We start from the raw sequence: 18,572 nt of genomic DNA, 5'->3' as shown, positions 1-18,572 counted from the left end.
CTTTCTTTCTTTCTTTCTTTCTTTCTTTCTTTCTTTCTTTCTTTCTTCCTTCCTTCCTTCCTTCCTTCTTTCCTTTTTTTACTTCCTCAGTGAGTTTAGTGCTTGGACTCACAACCTTTCCCAACTGTGTTTGAACTTCAAAGTTTCTCTATAACTCCAGTCTTTTCATTAGGAATGCTTAGAAGTCCTCTATTTCAACAAATCAAGCAATAAACATTTATTAAGCAACTATTATGTGCCAGGTACTGTGCTCAGCAGGGGGGATACAAATAAGAAAAAGAAATACAGTCTTTGCCCACAAGGAGCCTTCAATTTAATGGGGGGAAGACAATACATAAAAGTAAGCTGAATGGGGGGTGGTGATGCCATAGGGTATATGGAAGGCATGCATAGGAACATGCATGATGTTTGTGGAGTTGTTTTCTTTTTGGGGGTTTGACTGTTCTATTTTTCTAGGATCTGAGGGACAGCCTGGGGACCTGAAAGCTTTCAGTGGTCCCATAGGGGTGTGATCCAGGGAAAAGTCTGATTGCTACTCCCTTTCTGAGCTTATAAGTTCTTGCCATGGGTTTGATTCTATGTAAGAACAGACTGGTGCTAGATTCAGTCCCTATTAGCCAGCTAGAAATCTCTCCTAGTTCAAAGTGTAAAAATTTTAGGCTCCTCTTTGATCTGTTTCCTCTCTTTGGACACTAGAATGTTCCATGTGCTAGGTGCTCCTGTCCCAACTCTGTCCCCAGTGTTTGCAAAACTCTTTCTATCTCCCTATGCTGAATTGAGCCAGACAAAGGACTCAATGTGACTTTTTCTGGATTTCTCCATTATGATTTGGTCTACAGATTTTATAGATCTATTTAGAGGAATTGTAAATGGGGACTCAGACACATTGCTTCTTTTTACTTTGCCATCTGGCTCCAAGCAACTTTCTCATTCCCCATGACCTACTCCTCCACCCCAACTCAACATGATCATACTACTGATCTTGCCATAACCCAAAGTGTTCCACTTCCATGTTCCAGAACTCTGAAATTCCTTTATCTAATAATATTTTTTGTAATTCCACCTCTTCTTCATCCTTGTAATCCAAATGCTATTCTTCATCCTCACAGTGGTCTCTAAACCTTTGATTCCTCAGTTCTCTCAGTCCATTACCTCTGCACCTACTACACTCTTGTCCCTTCCCTATTTTGACCTTTTGGTATTCCGGTTCAACTCTACTCTATAGTCTTCTTCTGACTGCTTTGCCCCCTTATCCAATTGGTGATCTTGCCCTTCCAAGCCCCTCCCCTCCTGGGATTATTCCCACTATTCACTGTTTTCACTCTAAGTCATGTGCTGCTGGAGAAAGTCACAAAACTGTGCTGACTGGGCCCCTCAAAAACTTATGTCACATAATCTCAACTGGGTCCTCAATGGGGCAAGGCAATCCTTTTATATTTCCCTTATCAATTTCTTATTCAACTCAATATAGAAGATTTTTCAAACCATTCCATCCCTCTTCAATCCTCTAAAGAATTTGCTGTATATTTTAGGGCCATTCCCTCAAAGCACTCTCTTCTTCCCTCCTTTTCATCTCACATCACTCAGCATCCTTCTGTTACTATCTTCTCTACCTCTGTCTCACATGAAGAGCTGATCCTTCTTCTCACCAAAGCAAACCCCTCGGGATGCATAAGTGATCACATTGCATCTCATCTTCTCCAGAAGATTGATATCATTCTCTTTCACACTAATCTTCAATCTCTCCCTGTTTATTGGCCACCTGTCTGCTGCCTATAGGTCTCCTTTATAAACTTTTCACTTGACCTGTTCATCTCTCCTATGTCATCCAAACTTCTCTTCTCTTTTGTGGCTAAATTCCTTGAGGTCATCCACAACTGGTGCCTCCATTTCCTTTTCTCTAACTTCCTTCTTAATTCTCTGTAGTTTAGTTTATGACCACTTATATCATTCAACTGAAACAACTTCCTTCAAAATCACCAATGGTCTCTTCACTGCATAATTTAATGACCTTTTCTCAAACCTCATGCTTCCTGACCTCTCTGCAGCCTTTGACACTGTTGATCACTCTTTCCTCCTTAATGCTATTTTTAATCTAGGTTTTCACAACCCTGCTCTCTTCTGAATCTCCTCCTACCTCTCTGACCTCAGTTTCCTCAGTGTCTCAGTTTCCTTTTGTTCATCTTCATCTAGATGACATTCACTAACCTCGAGAATGTCTGAAGACTCTGCCCTAGGCCTTCTTTTCTCATTATGCTATTTCACTTGGTGGTCTAATCAGCTCCATGGAATCAATTATCATCTTTACGTAGATAATTTTCAGATCTATTTATCTAGCCTTAACCTCTCTCCTGACCTCTAGTCTTACATCTCAAACTGTCTATTTAATGTCTTGAATAAGATGTCACATAGATGCCTTAAAATCTGTATGTCAAAAAACTGAATTCATTTTATTTTTTCCCCAAATCTCATATGTTTTATCTCCCTTCCAGTCACTCAGGCTTTCAGTCTAGGTGTCACCTTCATTCTCTCCCACCTAATTCCATATTTGATCTGTTGTCAAATCCCATTTATTCTACCTTCAAAACTTCTCTAGTATATGCCTCCCTCTGTCTCCTGGCTGCCATTATTCTGGTGTAGGCTCTCATCATCTCATGACAGGACTATAGCAATTGCCTTATGGTTGGGCTACCTGATTCAAGCTCACCCCATTTTAGCCCATACTTCACTCAGATATTAAAGTAATCTTCCTCAAGCACAGATCAGAACATGTTACCTTTTCTCTTTCATTCAATATAACATCAGTGTCTCCCTATTACTTCCAGAATCAAACATAAAAACTGCCATTTGACATTTAAGGCAAAACACAACCCTGCTGCATTTTTCTTAATACTATTCCCTTCCACATACTCTATGATCCAGTAATGGTGACCTATTTGCTGTTCCTTACATGAGGTGTTCCATCTTCCTATTCTGAGAAATTTCATTGGCTGTTTCTCATGTCTATAATGTTCTCTCTCCACATCTCTGACTCTTAGTTTCCCTGGATGCTTTCTTTCTTTTTCTCTCTGATTTCTTTCATGGTAGTGCCTTCCTTCTGAGATTTACTTCAATTCATCCTGTGTATGTCTTGTATGTATGTATAATTACTTGCATGTTGTCTCTCTCATTAGACTGTGAGATTTTTTGTCTTTCTTTGTTTTCTCAGATCTCAGCACAATGCCTGAAACATAATAGGAATTTAACAAATGCTTATTAATCTCTCAGTGTGCAAGGCAACTACGTAAGATTTTATTGAATAGAAGGTGATCTACACTGAGGGGAGGTTCTTCCCTGGCAAATTTCTACAGCAATGAAATCACAGGTTTAGATGAATGAAAGAAAGAAAGAAAGAAAGAAAGAAAGAAAGAAAGGAAGAAAGGAAGGAAGAAAGGAAGGAAGGAAGGAAGGAAGGAAGAAAGAAAGAAAAAGGAAGAAAAGTGGAAAAGAAAAACAAATATATTTGTTTTGTTTTGTTTTTTTTTTTTTGTTGTTGTTGTTGTTGTTGTTTTGCTAGGCAATGGAGTTAAGTGACTTGCCCAGGGTCACACAGCTAGTAAGTGTCAAGTGTCTGAGGCTGGATTCGAACTCAGATCTTCCTAACTCCAGGGCCGGTGCTCTATCCACTGTGCCACCTTAAAAAAAATAAAAAAACAAACAAACAAAAACCTCTTTAATTATCTAGAGGTTCTCTTTAAAATCTTTATTGATTGAGACAATAATCTCTCTCCCTTTGTCTCTCTCTCGTTCCTTAATTAATCAATCTATAAGCATTTATTAAGTGACTGCTTTGTGTCAGGTATTGTGCTAAATACTTGGGAGGTGTGTACAGAAATAAATCAATCTTTGCCCTCAAGGAGGTAACAATATATGAGGGGAGACAATATGCACACATATAAGCTTGTAAAAAAACAAAATTCAAAATATACGTTCAAGATTAGATTTTTGGGAGAAGGCAATGATGCTGGAGTAGGGGGAAGGAATAAAGAGGTGAAATTTGAGCAGAGGATCAAAGAAAAGTAGAGCCTCTAAGAGGCAGAGGTAAGGAAGGGAGGAGATGCATTTCAGGATTGGGTACAACTGGGCAAAGGCATAGAGATGAGAGATAGAATGTCATCCTTAAGGAGGATGCCCCCTTAATTAGCTACCCAGTCTTTTCCCAACTCGTTGAAATTTGGTAACCCTAAATATAAGGTATATGTCAGAATATACTTAGCTTTCTTCTTCTTTTTTTGTAATATATTCTAATGCAAAGAGAAATATTTCACTCACAAGACCCCAGCTTTTTCTACTTCAGCAAGAAATTCATCCTTGTTAGTCAGAATCTAACCTAGAATAGCGGTTGCCTTGTCACTCACTCCCTTCCACTTTTGAAGATTGAAATTACCATTAAGAAAAGTCAAAAATTTATTAACTGTTCTCCTTTTGATAGAGGGAGGGCTCCAGCAGACAGTTAGATAGTTGAAAATTGCTGTTACTTCTATATCATGTCTTCATGCAAACCTTTTTATTTCTTCTTTTTCCCAACATTGTTAATTTGTTCCTTCTCTTCTTGTATATTCTCATGACAAGATCACTTATTTCTTTCTCCAGTGTTCTTCACCCAAATACTTTCTGTCATCTTTCCACACTCTGGTTCTTGAATTTTCTCACGTGAGTTTGTTATTAATATACAATGTTACTCTATTCCTTTAATCTATTCAATTTCTTTTGAATAAGTTATAAACTTCCAGTTTGTATTTCAGTCAAAAACTCCCCCTTTCCTCCTATGACCTTGGGAAAGTCACTTCATCTTGGTTCACCTCAGTTTTCTGGGGGACTAAGTAGCTTAAAGGCAAAAAGATCCTGGTCTGTGAAGAAGAGTAGACAGCATGAACTCAGTATAAAGATTATGTAAAGACAGAAACATTTTCTTGGCCCTAAAGTACAAGGATTTGTACTATAACTTATCACATATGCATCCTACATATGGATATTTGAGCCTGTCTTTGAGCTCATCTTTCCAATGGATTTTGTGTTCATTTATGGGAATGGGTGCCTCAGAATGATGGGGGAAATATTTTATTTCTAAAACTTTTACTATGACATCTTGGCAAATGCCTTAGTGAATAGCTAATTGTGCCTATTGGCTGATTGTTAATGAAAATACATTAATAGCAGTTCATGAGCTACAGCATTAACCTATTTGAGACCTATTTGAATTCCAAATTCTTTCCCTCCTCCCCCCCTGCCTAGAGAAGGCAAAAATTTGATATAAGTTACAATATATTGTCATGTAGAACATATTTCCATATTAGTCATGTTGTGAAAGAAAATGACAAAAACAACAACAAAACCCCAAGAAAACAAAGTTAAAGAAAATTATGCTTTGATATGCATTCAGACTTTCTTTGGAGGTAGAGAGCATTTTTCATCACATTGTCTTGGATCATTATATTGCTGAGAATAGCTAAGTCATTCACAGTTGATCATCATATAATATTGCTGTTACTGCATACAGTGTTCTTCTGCTCACTTCGCTTTGCATCAGTTCATGTGAGTCTTCCCAGGTTTTCCTGAAAGCATCCTTCTCATCATTTCTTTTAGCACAATCACAATTATATACCACAACATGTTCAACCATTTCCCAATTGGTGGGCATCCCCTAAATGTCTAACTCTTTGCCACCACAAAAATAGCTGCTATAAATATTTTTGTACATTTAGGTAATTTTCCTTTTCTTTCCTGATCTCTTTGGCATATAGACCTAGTAATGATATTGCTGCATCAAAGGGCATGCACAGTTCTATAGCCCTTTGGGCATAGTTCCAAATTGCTTTCCAGAATGGTTGAATCAGCTAACAACTCTACCAACAGTGCATTACTGTTTCAATTTTCCCACATTCTCTTTAACATTTGTCATTTTCCTTTTATGCCACATTAGCCAATGTGATAGGTGTTGGGTTTTAGAGAAGAGTTGTTTTAATTTGCATTTCTCTAATAAATAATGCTTTTGGGCATTTTTTTTCCATATGACTACAGATACCTTTGATTACTTTGTCTGAAAATTGCCTGTTCATATCTTTTGACCATTTATCAATTGGAGAATGACATATCTTTTTTTAAATTAACATTTTATTTTTCCTTAATTGCATGTTAAAACAATTTTTAAACATTTGTTTTTCTTTTTTAAGTTTTGAGTTCCAAGTTCTATCTCTCCCTTCTTCCTTCCCCTCAACTCTCCCTGAGACAATAAACAATCAGATCTAGGTTATACATATGCGATCATGTAAAACATTTCCATATTTGTCATTTTGTGTAAGAAGACTCAGAAGAAAAAGAATGGAAGTAAAAAACTAGCATGCTTCAGTTTGTATTAAAACAATATCAGCTCTTTTTCTGGAGATGGATAGTATGCATAGAGATGGAGATAGATAGTCCTTTGGGGTTGTCTTGGATCAGTGTATTTGCTGAGAATAGCTAAGTCATTTGCAATTCTTCATTATACAATATTGCTGTTACCGTGCACATCATTCTTCTGATGCTGTTCACTTCACTTTCATTGGTTCATGTATATCTTTCCAGGTTTTTCTGAAAGCATCATGCTTGAATGACTTGTATTCTTCTAAATTTGATTCAATTCTCTATATATTTGAGAAATGAGGCCTTTATCAAAATTGCTGCTTTTTGGCTCATTTGCTGCCAGAATGAACACCATTCTAAGCAACCAGACCGTCGACATCCCAGAAAATGTTGACATGTCTCTTAAGTGTCGGATAGTTATCGTGAAGGGGCACAGAGGAATTCTCCATAGGGATTTCTACCACATCAATGTTGAGCTCAATCTCCTTGGAAAAAAGAAAAAAAAAAGCTTCAGGTGGACAAGTGGTGGGGAAATTGAAAAGAACTTGCAACCATATGCACAATCTGTAGTCATGTACAAAACATGATCAAAGGCTTTACCCTAGGTTTTTGTTACAAGATGAGGTCTGTGTATACTCATTTCCCCATCAATGTTATTATTCAAGAGAATGGCTCACTTGTAGAAATCAGAATTTTTTTGGGTGAAAAATATATCTGAGGAGTGCTCCTGAGACCAGGTGTTGCTTGTGCTGTTTCTCAAGCCCCCCCAAAATGAGTTAATTCTTGAAGGAAATTATATTGAACTTGTATCAAACTCAGCTGCCCTGATTCAACAGGCCACTATGGTCAAAAACAAGGATATCAGAAAACTTTTGGATGGCATCTATGTTTCTGAGAAAGACACAGTGCAACAAGCTGATGAATAAGTTGGAAAAGATGCCAAAGGCTGTGTCCTGAGGAGTCAACAGTTATTCAGATGTCAAAATAAAAATAATTTTTGCCCAAAATTGCTATATATTTTATTCACAGTTATGATTACTATGTATTTCTCTCTATCCTATTCCCTCTCTTTATCTCTCTTTTCACCCTGCCTATTATTAAAAGTGTTTTGTTTCTAACTACTGCCTTCTCCAATCTACTCTCCCTTTTATCAGCCCTTTCCCTTCTCTTATCTCTTTGCCCTCCTACTTTCTTGTAGAGTAAGATAGACTTCTATATCCAATTGAGTGTATATGTTATTCCCTCTTTGAGCTAATTTGGAAGAGAGTAAAATTCAAGCACTCCACTTCTAGCTCTCCCATCTTCCCCTCTATTGTAAAACCTCTTTCATGCCTTTTATGTGAGATAATCGACCCCATTCTACCTTTCCCTTTCCCCTTCTCCTAGTGCATTTCTCTTTCTCACTCCTTAATTTTATTTTATTTTTTAGAGATCAGTCAATCATATTCAACTTACACCCATACTGACTGTCTAAGTATACTCCTTCTAACAGCTCTAATAATGTTAAAGTTCTTAGGAATTATAAGTATCATCTTCTCATGTAGGAATATAAACATTTAACCTTACTGAATCCCTTATGAATTCTCTTTTCTGTTCACCTTTTTATGCTTCTCTTTAATCTTGTATTTGAAAATCAAATTTTCTATTTAGCTCTGATCTTTTCATCAGGAATGCTTGAAAGTCCTCTATTTCATTGAGTGTCCATTTTGTTTTGTGGGGTAGACTATTCTTGGTTGTAATCCTACCTCTTGCCCTCCAGAATACCATATTCTAAGCCCTCTGATCTTTTAATGTAGAAGTCACTAAATCTTGCTACTAAACCTATGGCTCCATGATATTTGAATTGCTTCTGGATGCTTGCAATGTCTTCTTCTTGACTCTGAAATTTGGTTCTTGTATTACTGGGAATTTTCATTTTGAGATATATTTCAGGAGGTGATTGGTGGATTCTTTCAATTTCTATTTTACCTTCTTGTTCTAGAATATCAGGGCAGTTTTCTCAATAATTTCTTGAAGGATGATGTCTAAGCTATTTTTTTGATCATGGCTTTCAGGTAGTCTAATAATTCTTTTTTTTTTGTTTGTTTGTTTTGTTTTTTTTTTTGTTAGGCAATTGGGGTTAAGTGACTTGTCCAGGGTCACACAGCTAGTAAGTGTCAAGTGTTTGGTCTGAGGCCAGATTTGAACTCAGGTCTTCCTGACTTCAGGGCCAGTGCTCTATCCATTGCACCACCTAGCTGTTCCTAGTCTAATAATTCTTAAATTATCTTTCCAATTTATTTTCCTGGTTAGTTGCTTTTCCAATGAGATATTTCACATTATCTTCTATTTCTTCATCCTTTTAATTTTGTTTTATTGCATCTTGATGTCTCATAGAGTCATTAGCTTCCACTTGTCCAATTCTAATTTTTAAGGAATTATTTTCTTCAATGAGATTTTGTATCTCCTTTGCCATTTGCCGAATTCTATTTTTAAGAAGTTTTTTCTTCAGTGAATTTTTATACATCTTTTTCCATGTGGCCCATTCTGCTTTTTAAGGAGTTTTTCTCTTCAGTAGATTTTTGTGCCTCTTTAAACATTTAGCCTGTTCTGTTATTTAAGGTATAATTTTCTTTAGTATATTTTGGTGCCTTCTTTACTGAATTATTGACTCTTTTTCATAATTTTCTTGCATTCCTCTGATTTCTTTTCTTATTTCTTTCTCTGCCTCTCTTATTTGATTTTTAAAATCTTCTTTTGAGCTCTTCCAAAAGTTCTTTTTGGGACTGAGACCAATTCACATTTTTCTTTGAGGCTTTGGATATAGCAGTCTTGACTTTGTTGTCTTTTTCTGGGTTTGTGCTTTGATCTTCTCTGTTACCGTAGTAACTTTCTATGGTCAGGTTCTTATTTTTGTTGTTTACTTATTTTCCAGCTTATTTCTTGACTTCAACTTTATGTTAAAGTTGGGCTCTGTTCCTGGGGTAGAAGAGGCACTGTCCTAAGCTTCAGATTATTTGTGCAGCTGTTTTCAGAGCTAGTTTTGGGGGCCTGTAAGTCTTCAGTTCTTCAGTTCTTCAGTCTATGAGCAACCATGAGCACTCTTTTCTGCCCTGGAACTGTGATCAGGTTTCTCAGTCCCCTGTAGCCCATGGCAAGCTCTGATGTGTTACTTCTCCTCTTTGTCCTGGGACTATATAGCCCAGGAGTCTGGATCTGGGTATGAGCAATTCAACAGATTCCTGTACTTTGTGCCAGCAAATGATTTCCTGTAATTTCCTTCTAACCAGTTGTCTGACTCCCTTACTGTTGGTGGTCTTAGAGCTCTGGAAGCTGCTGATGCTGATTCAGTTGTTCCCAAGGTCTGCTGTTATCTTGCTCTGCTGGGCTGTATTCCACTATCACCCTGGTGCGACAGACCTTTCCTGCCAAACTTCTAAGTTTTCTTGGGCTGGAAAATTGTTTTACCCTGTCCTTTTTGTGGGTTATGCCACTCTAGAATTCCTTTTGAGGTATTATTTTAACATTGTTTGGGAGGGAATTTAGGAGAGCTCAGGTGAGTCCCCTCCTTTTGTCCACCATCTCCCAGTTTTCTCCTTTCAAATCTAGTGCTCTTTTCATGGCATTATCACTGTCAAAATCTTTTCACTCTAGCATGCTGATTCTCAGCATGAAAAACACTATAGTAGATTCTAAAGAGAGAATAGATATAGTACTCCACAGTAGCTTACTATTCAGTTGAGGTCAGCATCTTTTACAGTCAAGTGCCATATTTTATTTTATCTGCATGAGAGGCCAAGGTTCAAAATCACTGGTCTAAGAATTACTACCTATTTGATCTTGGGCAAGTAACTTTATCTCTTTGAATGACTGTTGCCTCATTTTTAAAATGAGGTCAGACTAGAAGATATCTAAAGTATTTCTCAGCTTCCTCCTATGATATTACGCTCCCTTGTTTCCTTGTTTCTTCATTTAGCAGTGGTCAGGGGGTGTGGTGAGCGTGACTATCAAAGCATTCCTATATGTCCCTCCCCCATCTTACTACTTACTTGTTACACAGAAAGATTTACCAGTATAAATGCTTTTTCCCTGTTCTGAGATATCATATCAAAGGATCCATAAATCTCTCTAAAGATTTTAGCCCAACTCCCAACCAGAGACAATGTTCTGGCACAGCATTTCAGTGTTAAATCTTTCTCACTCTTCTTATGATACTCTCTTATTAACTACCTTCTACCAATGGAATTCCCAATAAGTATACCTAGACTATCAAGGTCTTGTGGTTAGAACTAATTATTTTTAGAATGTTTTTATTTTATTTTTCTCAATTATATGTAAGCATATTCTTTAACATTCCATTTTTATAATTTTTGAGTTCCAAATTCCCTTCCTCTCCCCACCTCCTTAGGGAAGGCAAGAACTTTAATATGGAATATACATGTGTAGCCATGCAAAACGTATTTCTGTATTAGACATGTTGCAAAAGAGAACACAGAAAAACAAGATTACAACTATTTATAAAGAAAAAAGTAAATGTCTAGAATAAAGAAAAGTAAGAGACCTTCTCTATGCCTAGATGGAAAAGCTTTAAGTTTCTATTAAAGCTCAAGGGAAGAAAGGAGATTCAGGATTTGGGGTCTCTAATCTGGGGGATGGAGATAGGGTTTTACAAAAACCAACCAAACAAAAAACCAAGAGTCTCAATGTTCCTAATTCCCAAGCAAACTTGATTCTAAAGTATTGATCCTTTTCTTTGGGGTGACTGTCTCTGCCCTAGCTTCTGCCTTTTAGATCCATGAGGCTTTGCACAGCCTTGCCTTACCTTTCTCTGTGAGACTTCTACACATCTCTTTAGCATCTGAGTTCCTCTACTTCTCCTACTTCTGTTTTTAAAGGTCACTCAGGGGTAAGGCCTACCTTTGCTTAGTTCTCTCTCATTTCTCCCTTTTTAACTTAGCCAAAGGACTTGTTTGCAGATAACTTGATGTGGCCACATCTTTACAGGTAACTTAACCCCTCTTTATCAGATTATGTTTTTTTTTAAATTAGATTATAGGCTTTCAAGGATCAACCCTCTTACATTCATATTTATAGAAAACTATCAAGTCTCAGCACATATAAATCTACATTGCATTTGTAAAATTTAAAAAAAAACTCTTTACGACACTATGATCTCACATCACAATGCTCATGATAAGCATAAAAAAATAGACCATTATGAAGATAATTATAGCTTACGCATGAACTTCTGCATGCTGCAGAAAATGTAGCAGAGATATTCTTTGAAGGTGCTAAATTCATTCTCCAAATTGATTATGTTCATATGTATATAATACTTTATATATTTGTAATATATATTAATAAATAATGTCATGTATTATATGTAATGCATACATGCAAAGTATAATATAGTTATACTTTATACTTAACAGTTTAAGATGTAAATGGGAGGACAGTCAAAAGCAAATTCAGAAATATATTTAAAGATTAAGAAAGGAAAGAGAAGCAAAAGATATAAAGTCAAATTCTATTAAGGGATCATGAGAAGCATTTCAGGAAAAGCAAACAGTTAATCTATTTTGATAAACAAATCAGCACCCCATCCACTACTATTTGGAAAGGTAGGTGGTGCAGTGAATTGAGCGCTGGGCTTGGGAATCAGGAAGATTCATCTTCATGAGTTCAAATCTGGCCTCAGACACTTACTAGTTGTGTCCCTAAGGCAAGTCACTTAATTCAGTTTGCCTCAATTCCTCATGTGTAAAAGGAACTAGAGAAGGAAATGGTAAGCCACTCTAGTATCTTTGCCAAGAAAACCCCAAATGCAGTCATGAAGAGTCAGACACCACTGAAATGATTGAACAACAATAAAAGCACTAGTATTTCCTAAGTGGCTTAAGTGCAAGGCTTCCAATAGCTGAAATAGGATTTATCAAAATTTTTCATTCAAGATCTGCAGCTTCAAAACTGAACCACACTACATCTAATGTGGATGTTTCAAATTTTGCCTCCAAAACCAGTTGTGTGACCATAGACAAGTCACTTAATCTCTCTGAGTCTCAGTTTCCTCATCTGTAAAATAGGGACAAAATACCTGTAGCATATACTACCTCGTAAGAGTGTTTTGAGGCTCACATGAGAGAATTACATAAAACAATTTGCAAACTTTAAAACACTCTACTAATGTTTTTAATCATCTGACAGTTAGTCATTTGTGCTAAATATATATACTAAATTTTCAATAGAATAAGAACACCAAATTCACAATCAATTTCCTCCTCCCAGGTACACAATGTACAATCTCTGATAACAATAAAGCAAAACAACATAAAAGAACATATGGAATTGATATTAGATGCAACTTTACACTTCAGTAGTTTGCTCTTTTTTAAAAGAATGGTACACTATTGAGAAGGCATTATGTTATACTGGATATATCATGACTCTAGTATTAGAGGACCTGGGGTCAAATCTTACATCTGATGCTTACTGGTTATGTGAATTTGGGCAAGTCACCTAAACTCTCTTGGTCTCAGTTTCCTCATCTCTAAAATGAGTGGGTTGGACTAAATGACTTTGAGATCCCTATCATAGAGGTTGTAGAGCCTATGATGAGATCCCATACTCTCTGAAATGATTTAAGAAAAAAAAAACTGTGTATAAATAGCAATTTTTGCAAGAATGCTTTTTAGAGAATGAGATCTGGAGCGCACAGGTTTTATTGCGCTTTAACAATGAAACTCCAAGAGTTAATTTAATGCTACCCCAATTCCCCTTCTCCTCACTCTACCTGATTCTCCCAAAACAACAAAAGCAAACACCCAGCAATATTTGTTTAAATTTTTGCCGTAATAGTTAATAATGCTATTACTCTCATGATCAAATTAGTGTTGTTTTAGATGACAGTATATAAATGGAGAGAGGCAAATTGCATGGAAAATAACTAAGGATTCTGAGATTTTGCAGTCAGTTTTCAGTAGGTTGTCACTTTTGAGTCATTGGGCAGCTGAATTTTTAGTTCTGTGGTAGATATTTTAAGAGGTAATTTTTTTTCTAAGAATGTCCAGAAGCTATTTTCAGAAGGTTGTTAGCTGTGTAATGATGAAAATACTACCTTTAGGATATTTTTATCTTAGATATTTTATTTTTTATTTAGGACATCTTTAAGTTACTTTCCCTAGCTAACCAGTCATCTTATTTCTCTCCTCTTTCCCCCCTTCATGGCTGGGCTTCTATATTACTTATATCTACCTTACTGGCCCAATTGTTGAGACCAGGACCCCAAGCCCCATCCCCACCTTAGTGGTTGACTAAGTCAAAGATGTGGATGCTGGGGAGGGAAACTTGCATCAAAGGATCAGAACTCCTTTCTCCAGTTGCTATAATATTCTGACCTCAACAGTCATATACTGTGTTCTGGATCACCTTGTATCACTACCCACTCCACTGCAACAGTCTCCTCAAGAATCTTGTCTCCCAAATCCTATAATTTGTATATGTTACACAAAGAAAATTAATATTAATAATAGTATTTGCTAATATTAATAGTGCTAATTATAATAGATAATTATAATAATAACTAGCTATTATATAATAACAAGGCAACTAGGTGGCACAGTGGATAGGACACTAGGATTGGAATCACGAAGACTCATTTTCATGAGTTTAAATCCGGCCTCAGACCTTTACTAGCTTTGTTACCCTGGGCAAGTCACTTAACCTTGTTAGCCTCAGATCCTCATCTGTACAATGAGTGGAAGAAGTAAATGGCAAACCACTTTAGTGTCTTTGCCAAGAAAACTCAAAACGGGGTCACAAAGGGTTGGACATGACCAAAACAACTACTGAATAACAACAATTATATAACACTTTAAGGTTTACTTTATCTCATTTTGCAGATGAGAAAAATGAGACAAACAGAGATTGAGTGACTTGCCCCTCGTCACATTGCCAGTAAATGCCCAAGGCTGGATTTGAACTCTTCTTCCTGATTTCAGGGCTGCTGTGCCACCTAGTTGTCTCAAAAAACATGACATTTCCTATCAACTTTTTTTTTTCTCCTGTTGAGAACTAGGAACCAGCTCACTTTATCCCCAAATTTCAACTCTCATATTTCCAATCTCTCTCTTCCTCCTGAATCTTTTCTTGTAGTTTATGAGGGAAGGAAGGAAGAAGGAAGGAAGGAAGAAAGGAAGGAAAGAAGGAAGGAAGGAAGGAATAATCCTTTGACTGCCATTGTTATCATTTCATCTCAATCTATTAACTACCTATCTCTCTTTCCTTTCACTTACAAACTCCTAGAGAGAGGCTTGCCCCTTTTTCTTGTCACGTACGCTTTTGGCAATCTGGTAAAACCTATGGAGCTTTTCTCAGAATAAGGTTTTTAAATGCATAAAATACCTCGCATTATAAAGGAAATCAATTTATTAAAATAGTTTATCTATCTATCCATCTATCTATGTTCACAGACCCTGGGTTAAAAATTCAAAGAACTAATTTGCATATCTGAAATCACTTACCTTAGTTGCTTCTACCTTCTCACCAGCTGTCATAGTCCATAGCTTCCTTCAATCCCATCTCCTCATGAAGCCTTCTCTCATCCTCCCAACTGTTAGTGCCCTCTCACTTCTCAATTTTTCTAGAATGGTGCTTATTTATGAATTTATTTTATACCTAAATTTTTTGAGCATATGGATTGACTTAAAAACAAGCAAATAACACTTCCAAATGACACTTCTAACACCATTCCTTGAACATAGTAGGTACTTGATACATGTTGGTTGAAATGAACAGCAAGGGTGGGGGGAGTAATCATAAAGTATGGTGGGGCTCTTGAGTACACCATAGCTATTATTTGCAATCATAGGACTTTCAATTATATCATGAGAGTCATAAAGAAAGAAAGAGGTAAGAAGTGTTCAGGAAGGGATGTTCAGTAAGGATACCAGATGGAAATTAGATCTGCTCCTTTTTCACTGTATTCTTCTCTCATTCTTATTCTCCCCAACTGTCTTGTTTTGCATATTTCCAAGCCATGCTAGGCTTTTACTGGAGTAGAATAAGGAACAAAGTCAAGTAAAACTAATTGTCTCAGTTGTCAAAGCTCCTTTGATATTGATGCCATATATCTGCTTCTACATTTGCTCCTGCCTTGACTTTTCTACCTTCCAATTTCTGACTATCTTTCTAGAAAATAGATGAACCCACTCATTTTATTCCATGTTAATTTACCCGCCAAGTTTCAATCTATGTATTGATACTTGACTCAGTGTTATCCTTACCCTTAAATGCCTCTACAGATTGAACTCTCTGGTCTAGAACCTGGACCTCCTTCCTTTGGATCCCATGATATTTCTGAGTTTCTTATTTTCACTATGTTATTTCTGCCTGATTCTTACAGATGTCTACCACCTATGACCCAAATTGACTACTTTAATTTTGTTTCACAATTGCCTTGAAATCTGTCTCTTGCTTTCTCTTCCCATTGCCATCACCCTATTTCAGTCCTTGATTACTTAATGCCTAATTATTGCAATAGTCTTATAACTTGCACTCCTGCTTCAAGTTACCAAATCACAGGATTTCAGAGCTGGAAGGGAACTCAGTGGGGATCTAGGAAAACTCATCACTGAACAAGAGTGCCCTCTACTTTGTAGCTTTTGTCTGAAGACCTCTAATGAGGTGAGAGTCCACTACTTCTCAAGGTAGTTCTTTATACTTTTGACTAGTTCTAATTTTTATAGTTTTATAGTTATTTTTCCCTCTTGCATCAAGCCTAAATTTACATCTTTGCATCTTCCATGCATTGCTCCTAATTAGTCCTCTTACAATAAGCAGAACAAATATCTTCTGTTTTAGTTGACAGTCTGTCAAATACTTGAAGACAGCTATCATGTTCCCTCTAAGTAATTTCTTATCCACTCTGAACATCTCTAGTTCTTCCAACCAATTATGGTATCATGTGATCTCACTCTTCAACTAATTAGTATTCATCTTAAAACATGGCACCCAGAAGTACATACACTATTCGGATGTGGTCAGACCCATGCTCCCACACCAGCATTCCTTTGATCTTCCTCAGGGTCACAATATAATTGTTAGTCCTTTCCATTTCCTTTTATTTTAATGCTTGCTCCTTCTGGTCAACATCAGTTCCTAAAAACAATTTCCTTTACTGAATCTCTACATTTTAAGAATGAAATTGCTTTTAATGTAAGTCAAGAATTTGTCAAGCTCCTCTGTTTTTAGGAAAGTGAGAATTCTAAGATTGATTGATTGATTGATTTATCTCTTCTTTGCTTAGCACAGTGTCTGCCATGCTGTACTACTGTTGCTGAGTCATTTCATTTCAGTTGTGTCTGACTCTTTGTAACTCCATTTTGGGGTTTTCTTGGCAAAGACACTGGAGTGGTTTGCTATTTCCTTCTCCAGCTCATTTTATAGATGAGGAACTGAGGCAAACAGAGGTTAAGTTACTTGCCCAGGTTCACACAGCTAGTAAGTGTCTGAGGCCATATTTGAACTCAGGTCTTCCTGACTCCAGGCCCAGTGATCTATCCACTGCTATAATACTAATAGCTTGCATTTCTCTAGCTTTTTACCTATCTCATTTGAGCCTTATCTATTAACCATGTAAGGTGTTATTATTCCCATTTCACAGATGTTGAAACTGAGGCTAAAAAAGATTAAAGGCTATAAGATTAAATGACTTCCCCAAGTTCATACAGCTATCTGAGATAGGATTCAAACTTGGGTCTTTCTAATTCCAAATCCAGTCCTCTATTCACTGAGCCACCTAGGTATCTGAGATAAGTGATTACTAAATGCATGATGATGATGATGATGGTGATGATGATGATGATGATGATGATGAGGAAAGAAGATTCATTACTGGGCATCACTAATCTTGAGAGTTGCCTCACAAATAAGCCACAGTTCAAGAGTTCTTAGATATAATTTTCTATCCAGAGAAGGGGGATTTCCTGAACACTGTTCCACTTGGAGACAAAAGAGACTTATCCATACACCTTTCCTTCCTGTAGATGTGGGATCATCAAGGGACTTGAGCCCTAATATGATCTTGGCTTTTCTCCCCACTAATATAATGAGTTATTTAGGCAGTATGATGTCCTGGAAAGAAGATTCCCTATCTAGCAGCTACAACGTTTATCTCCCTTCTGAATTAGGACATTGGTTGAAAGTCAATATTTTTATGAATGGTTACAAAACTAAAATATTAGGTAATTTTTATAAAATTGTTCAATTATAAATCAATTCAACTATTTTCCTCTTTAACCATTTGTTTGGTATTCTAGAGTATTCTTTATAGTATCTATAATGTGAAAACAGATTTTTCTGGATCCGAAACTGATCTCTTGATCATAGGACCATAGGACTATATAATTTAGAGATAGAAAGAATGTTGATTATTTCATTAATACTGGATGTCTCCAACTCTCAGTGGGCAATTCCAAGTCATTCAATAATTACTAATGAAAAATATTTTCTTCTGTAGGTGTCTGTATTCATATGCTACTTCTGCAGAACTGAAGTTGAAGATCATCTTAAAGGCAATGTTGAGGCACATAGTGGATGCAAATAGACTGTTCACAGGAAGAGCAGTGCTTCAGATATCATCAGTGATAATGTATTACCAGGAAAAAAATGGACTGGTGATATATTGAGAGCAAGAGATAATCAATGGAAAGTTTCTTTGCTTCACTGATAAACACGCACTGTGAAGAAATATAGAGACTCCAGCACCTTGGATGAACCTCCATATCAAATTGAAGGATGACATGGACAAGAGTTATGCAGGATGGGCAGGTGTGGGTGGATTGTGATCCTCATCACCTAAGAGAATTCCAGTCAACAGCAGTGTGTGAAATGAATATTTCTCTCTTATATTTAATAACTAATTATTGCATCAGGACCAAGGTTTTTCCCCTTTTCTACTTCCTCATCTAGAAATCAACTGGTGTGGGAAATGTCTCTTAGAGATTTACCCAGACCAAGATCAGACAGTAAATCAGACAATAAAAGAAAAGTTTGGGCTAATGAGTGGATGGATGCCTGCTAATTGTATTTGCTCTCACAGGTCTGGGGAAAGGTTGATTCTCCTTACTATCAAGACAGGTAGTATGGAAATTAATGTCTCTTAGACTAAGATTTGAGTGACCTAAGTTACATACCCCAACACTTTAATTTTAATA

General features: G+C 36.6%; 1 pseudogene; it reads left to right on the top strand.

Annotated features, from left to right (window-relative positions):
- Nucleotides 1-6,714: 6,714 nt before the first annotated feature.
- Nucleotides 6,715-7,380, top strand: LOC114029029 (annotated as a pseudogene).
- The last annotated feature ends 11,192 nt before the right edge of the window (nt 7,381-18,572 follow it).

Source organism: Vombatus ursinus, unplaced genomic scaffold, assembly GCF_900497805.2.
Source record: "Vombatus ursinus unplaced genomic scaffold, bare-nosed wombat genome assembly UNPS02014909.1, whole genome shotgun sequence".
Taxonomy (NCBI): Eukaryota; Metazoa; Chordata; class Mammalia; order Diprotodontia; family Vombatidae; genus Vombatus; species Vombatus ursinus.
The sequence above is the reverse complement of the archived record's forward strand: the minus strand, read 5'-3'. Positions and strand labels throughout refer to the sequence as shown.